This window comes from Heterocephalus glaber, unplaced genomic scaffold, assembly GCF_053883595.1.
Source record: "Heterocephalus glaber isolate CG9 unplaced genomic scaffold, H.glaber_assembly_v1.0 deba00000071, whole genome shotgun sequence".
NCBI classification, from domain to species: domain Eukaryota; kingdom Metazoa; phylum Chordata; class Mammalia; order Rodentia; family Bathyergidae; genus Heterocephalus; species Heterocephalus glaber.
The window spans coordinates 22,186,408-22,193,154 of NW_028258137.1; the positions used below are offsets into that span (position 1 = coordinate 22,186,408).

Consider the following 6,747-nt stretch of genomic DNA (forward strand, 5'->3'; position numbering starts at 1 on the left):
GGGTTTGCACGCACTTGCCACCCGAATGTGGATTACATTAAGCAGCACCTTGGTTAAAGGTACGAATATAACAGCTCCTGGCACAATTAGCTAGTATCTGTCCAGACAGTGGGTGTAAGTGAAAGCTCTTTTAGCTCCTCCCCCAGGTCCTCGAAAGGCCTCGATCCAGAGGCTTTGCTGCTCCATAAGGACTGTGCAGCTGAGCTGCTGTTTCAGAGATCAGAATGTGTGAAAATAGCCCTGGGTGGCATTCATCTCATCAGTGCCGCCCAATCCACAGGAGTGAAAAACGGGTGAGATTTGATATCTTCAACACAGGCAACTCCAGCTCCCAGATGTTCCAGGGGGTTGAACTTCAAGAGCTGTTGAATGAGGGACCGAGCCTCTCCGGAGACATTTTCTGGCATGTTCAAGGTAATGTGAGTATTTATTCCTTCCGGGTGGCACTCAACCAAAGTCTTGCCAGTGAGAAGTTTAAAGAGGACAGTACCCAAGCTCCACCAATCACAGGCTTCAGTTTCTCCTGTGATTGCTCCAACTTCTGGGGCACAGTACATTCTCTCTATGGCATCGCTGTCACAGGAATCTTCAACCTCACTCCACCTGCTAAAATACATTAGCTGAATATGTCCTCTATCATTCAATAAGATGTTGTTTGGGTTCAAATCGCGGCACACAATTCCCTGTCTATGTAAAGCATCAAGGGCTACCACCATTTCACCTGCCCATCTTTGAATGCAGTCCTCTGGGATATAAAACCTGGAGTTTAGTGCTAATTTTTTATCAAGGTCCTCAAAAATCTGATGGATTTCCTTGTCTCCTTCCACGGCTAACCCACTTTCACCCTTAGTCTCTGAATTTCTTTGGAATAAAGAAGTAGCCAGTTTACAGATCAGTCTGATCTGTAAACAGCAATATTTTCTCTGTTTTTAAAGTGCCTGTGTTTGCATTATATTGGTTAGCACCTGAGAGTGTATTAGAAATATGGAATAAGCTTTCTTCCACGTTGTCTCCAGTTAATTCCGACTCAGTTACTCCAAGTCGTCCAAACTTAGGATCTGAGTTATGTAACAAAGACGCATCTTCTGAACCACTATGATCAATAGCTGCTACAAATAACACCCCCAGGTCCTCCTAGACATAGTGTGTCTCGGGCCTAGAGGGGCCATTCAGGTTCTCTGAGCCTTCCTCTTCAGGGGCTTGGCATTGTTCAGCACTAAGCTAGAGACCTAACACATCTGGAGCCTCCAGCAGCTTATTTTCTACTCTACCTAGTGAAGTCTGTGTAAACTTAGTAGATCCTACAGCTGCAGCTTCTTTTGGTGGCTCCAATTCACCAGGTAGATTTACAAGAAGATCAGGCCTTCCTTCATCAGTACCAGTGATATCATCAAAAGCTGTATCTTTAAACTAGATAACTGGGACTGAGTTATCTGAGCTCCTGCTAATGGTGTCCAGAGCTGTAAACTCGAGCCTGCTTTCCCTGGCATTCAAACTCTTGGAAGTGTCGTCTCCATCTGGAAGACCAAAGAATGGCTTCAAGGGTTCTGATTTCAGACTACAATTTTTCTCCAAAATTGAGTCCCAGAAATTCGTTTGTGCTGTCCTTACTATCTATTCTAAAGAATTCCATGGGGCTGGTTTTTGATCTGCTAAGGGAATTGGATGTTCTTGGAGAAGGAAGTGCTTCAGAGTCCTCATCTCCAAGGAAGAACTTCAACTTGTGAGCTCTCAGCTGTGTGCTGGAGTTGGCACTGTCAGCAACAAGGCATGCTGAGAAGGGCTGGACTGCTCTGTCACCAACATCCTTCCCTTTGGTCTTCACAAAGGGTTCCTCATTCAAAACCCTTGGTTCGATCTTTTCTTGACCATATTCATTGCACAATGTTAAATAACTAGTAGTGCAGTCCTCTTCTGAACTTGATCCAGAATCAGGCCACTTGGGAGAGCTGTGTTGGCCATTGTCTTCCTGGTTGCTGTCCTCTTGAGAACTTGGAGTGAGACTGGTCTTCAGAGGCAGAACTCTGAGCACACCTCCCCTGTCGCTGCCCCTGGACTCAAAGCAGCTGTTATCCTGAGGGCTGGGAGCTGGCTGCTGCAGGTGAACCTTGGCAAGCATGGACTTCATTACTTCCTTGGTGTCAAAGCTTCCTTCAGGACTTCTATTTAGAAATTTACTGAGATATGACCAGAGCTTGCCACCTTCTGTGTGCTGCAGCACCAGGAACACCAACTCCTCTGAGATGATGTACTTGTGCAGACACACCATGTTGGGCACTCAGCGGGGGATGATGGTCTTGCTGTTCCTGCTGGATTCGCAGCTTTTCCTCAGACCCTTACTCATTTAGTTATAAATTAAACTACTGTATATACTGGATCAAGTTGAATTTAGATCAAAAGAGGGCCATACATGTAGATAAGGTTTTCCCAAACACTTAAGATGAATGTCTGCTCTGTCCTTGTGTCCATTACAAGTAAAACCTTGTCAATCACTCCAAGGACTCGGAAGGCCTTCAGCTCCTCGGTGGGGCTCCTTAGGTTCCAAGGGGGCCTTGAACTTAGTGATCTTGGAGGCTGAGATCCATCGCCCAGCTTCGGTCTTCAGTGGAGGCCAGAGATGCTTTCCACTCGCCTGAGGTACTCCGCTGTCCTCTTCTTCACAGCCTCATGGCGGGTGGGGCCGGACTCTCCTTGAACACCTTCTAGGAGTAAGTCAACTCCCTTCTTATAAAAATCAGAAGCAGCTTCATAGTCGTCTTCCTCTTCCTTTTTCAAGGTCAGTTTTATTAATTCTCCTGCTTTCTCCAAATAATCGTTCTTGCCAAGTTTAGATTTTAAACTGCCAGGGAAGAGGCTATGACTTTCCCATTCTGTTTTGTTCTGTTTGCTGTCAGAAGCAACAGCTCCTGGTGTGGAAGACTCCGAAAAAAGACTGAGACCCAAAGTTCTAATGGGAGAATTTTGATTGGAAGCCATTCCATCATCTAACTCGACAAGAGGATTCACATCAACAGTACGGGATATCAGATCAGTGTCACTGGAGAAGCCTTCCGCACTACACTCAGGAATAGCATCAGCGAGGGAGTCTGAGCAACCTTCGGCGGGGCCAATAAATTCAGAGCCATCATTGGTTATCCCTCCCTTGAAAAACTCTTCAAGCTGTTTACTGTTGTAAAAAGCGGGAATGTTGGCAGAGAACAGCAGCAGGTCTTCGACACACTGTCTTCTCTCTTTTATGATGGTTTCGTCAAATCGCCCAAACATTCTTCCTTTAGCAAAGGGAGGAAACAGCTCTGAATGACGGAATAAGTGTCTGTGAATTTGCCATAGCTCTTTGTGCAGTTTCTTAAAATCACTGTACCTCTTCCATACGATTATCTCCTGGACATCCTCTGGGTTTTTCTGTGAAACCACCCGGGGGGTGACCTTATACACAGTGTGGCCCTTCGGGTGTCCCTGGGGCTTGATGACAGTGTAGAAACGAGCCAGGTCGGCACTACGTTCCCCATGCAGCCGCGGAGCGACAAGGGGGAGGTGGCTCCACGGTGGCGCTCGGCCCACAAGTGCTTCTTTCTGTGAGCCAAGTTGTCTGCAAACAAAAGCTTTCGTGACCAAGGTACCACTGTATGTTTACGTATTCTTAAGTGAAAAGAATAATAGAATAGATGTGCGAAACAGGAGGATGAAATCAGGGGAATTTTGTTGTTTTAAGGTACTCACACTAGTGTTATTTGAAATTACACTTGAATTGGCTTACTTCAGAGTCTAGTGTAACCACAAAAGGGGAAATATTAAAAGAATAATTTAGATGTGATGAAAGGAATGTAAAATAACAAAATGCACAGTAAGACAACACAACAAAAGGCAGAAAATAAATGGAAGACCAAAAATAGTAACAGAATAAATATAAGAAATAGCAAAGAGCAACAAATATGGCCCTATCCATCCAACCGTTATTATATCCATCATTACTGTAAACATCAGTTTATCTACAGCAATAAAGGGTAGAGATTGTCAGATTGGACTCAAAATAAGATCAAACTACGCATTCTCCACAAAAAATCACATTAAGTACAAAGATGTAGATTAAAAGTAAGCAAATAGAGAAAGGTATGTGAATATTAGTGAAAAGAAAGTGAGCGTAGCTATATTAATTTCAGAGAAACTTGAAAGCAAGGAAAGATATCCAGGATAAAAGTGAATATTACATACTTCAGCAATGCATAAAAATCCTTAATGTGTTTTTATCTAACACAAAGTTTCATAATATGTGAAATAAAAACTGACAGAACTGCTAGGAGAAATAGATGAATCCACTAATACAAAAATTTAACACCTTTATCAGAAAGAGACAGATTCAGCAGGCAGAAGACTACTGAAGACATACTTGTAATTAGTAGTACCATCAAACAAGTGTATGTGACTACATCTATAGTAAACCACTTCATCCCAGGCTCACATTGAAACATTAATCAGGGTAGCCTGCCTTTAAAAAAAGATGATATTGCAATATTCAAGAAGTTCTTCATTGGAGTAGGTAATTAAAATTCTAAAAATTTAATGTAGCAAAAATATAGGTAACTATATCCTACCTGATGGGTGGGGTGATAGCTAACTTGACTTTTTTGGGGGAGGGGGAATCAGGATATTTTGTGCTAAGATATAAAAGATAAGCAAACATTCAGATTACGGTAAGAGAGCAAGTAACATTCTACACACACAAAAAAGCCAAATGAAGAGGTACTGGTAGAAATTGAAATTGAAACCTCTGTGGATGGAGAGGGTCTAAGTGTGAGCTCCATGAATAAAGCCAGGTTGGCCTGATTCAGACTGGAGGACACACTGAAGTTTCACATTGTTTTTCTTAGTGTAGTGGGACACATTCAAAGAAATTTATGCAATTTCACACAAGAAATGGGAGGGGGAATCAGTTTTCTGGCCTACTGGAGATGCTAGAGATGATTTAAACCAAGTTCTTTTTTGGTGGGGTACTGGGGATTGAACTCAGGACCTTGCACTTGTAAGGCAGGTGGTGGAACCACTGAGATAAATCCCTGACCCAAGTTCTTAATTATAAAAGCTGTTTCCCCACACCAAAGTAAACTCTTTCAGAATTGTATATACCACTCCCTATCTCTTCAATTTCCCTCATAAGACTCATCCTGTAAATAGGATTTTTCTTCACTCTGTTATATTCTTATTATTTTATTTTGTTTGGAGGGGTCCTCTAGATTTAAAAATATCTCCAATTATTTGACAATGTAAAGAATTTCATAGAAGGAATGTACAGCACTGACTCTCAACCTTGGCTATATCAGCAAAACCTGAGAAAAATTTTAATTCCAATGTAAAGACCATACTCCAGTCTCTGATTATAGAACCCATTGTTAATATTTACTGAGCTACTCAGGTGATTCCAATGTACAAAAGAACAACTTCCTCAAAAAACACAGAGATATGGATTGAAATAGCAGGTATTACACAAATTTGGTGGTCATGGTAAAATTACTTAACTTACAGAGCCTTAGTTTTCTCATGTTTAACTCAGAATAAAATCGTTACTTGTCAGAGTCATAGAGATTATTAAACATGATAATGTGCATCAAAAGTTTTAGTACATTTTCTAACATGAAATAGGTACCAAATAAAAATATATGTGCATTTCTTTATCATTCTTTAAAATCTGGGTTAATGACCACTTCAAAAAAATTCAGGGAGTGGGATGTGAGTTTCATCGGTTGGAAACTTTTAGTTTTCCATTTTCTAATAGGACTTTGTTTGAGCAAACATACTTAGGGATGGAGATAGTATATATCACAGAGACTGAGGAAGTAGCTCAGTGGTACAGCATTTGCCTAGCATACTTATGACCCTGGATTCAAAACACAACACTGCAAAAGGAAGACAAACTGTAAGAGGGAGAACATTTATCGTAAGAAGAATTGAGTCATAACCAGATGGTAATTCTACTGGAAAAATTATAATTATGTGTGAGTTGCATTAAAATATTTGATAATTAAGTTGTCACTCTCAAGTCTATATTGAAAATCTCTTGTATTGAAGACTTTTATGAGGAAATGAATCTTGATTGTAGTCCTCTAACTGGTCTTCTTCAGACATGTGAAAGTGTGGACATAGCTGGACTTGCACTTCTCTAGTATCTAAAACAGACCCTGCAAGAACCGAGGATCCAAAGTATCCACAGGATGCTCTTCAGCAGATGCCTCAGGAGGGTCTGTCAATGTCTTGCCAGGGAGACTCTGGATTATTCTTCCTTCATGATTTCTGGTTTAGTCTTTGAAGGATAATCTAGACATAACTGTACAATCTCCTGGATGAAACAGTCAATGGCTATGAAACACATACCAAGATAAAGAGTAAAAGCCCATAGTAAATTCTATGTGATCATGAATGGGCTTTGTGAAAATGGATTCCAAGACAGCTAAAAACAAACTTTCGCAGAACTAGTCTGTGATGGCACTGAAGGAAGTTTGAATCTCGGTAAGAAATCCAGTATTTTCTTGTCTGGGATTTTTTTGAGACAGGGTCTCTCTCTGTAATTCAGGCTAGCCTTCAACTCAACACAATCCTCTTACCTCAGCCTTCTGAGTCCTGGGAGTGTGCAAGTGTGTACCAGATGCCCAGCTTTGTCTAGCATTTTGTAAAGATAGATTATTTTATATAATCAAACAAGTAAATATGTAAACACACAATTATTCAGGATAAAATGAATGATATTAAAAGAAA

General features: G+C 41.1%; 1 pseudogene; it reads right to left on the minus strand.

Moving 5' to 3' along the window:
* Nucleotides 1-251: 251 nt before the first annotated feature.
* Nucleotides 252-2,991, minus strand: LOC101704775 (inactive ribosomal protein S6 kinase delta-1-like; annotated as a pseudogene).
* Between the last annotated feature and the right edge of the window lie 3,756 nt (nucleotides 2,992-6,747).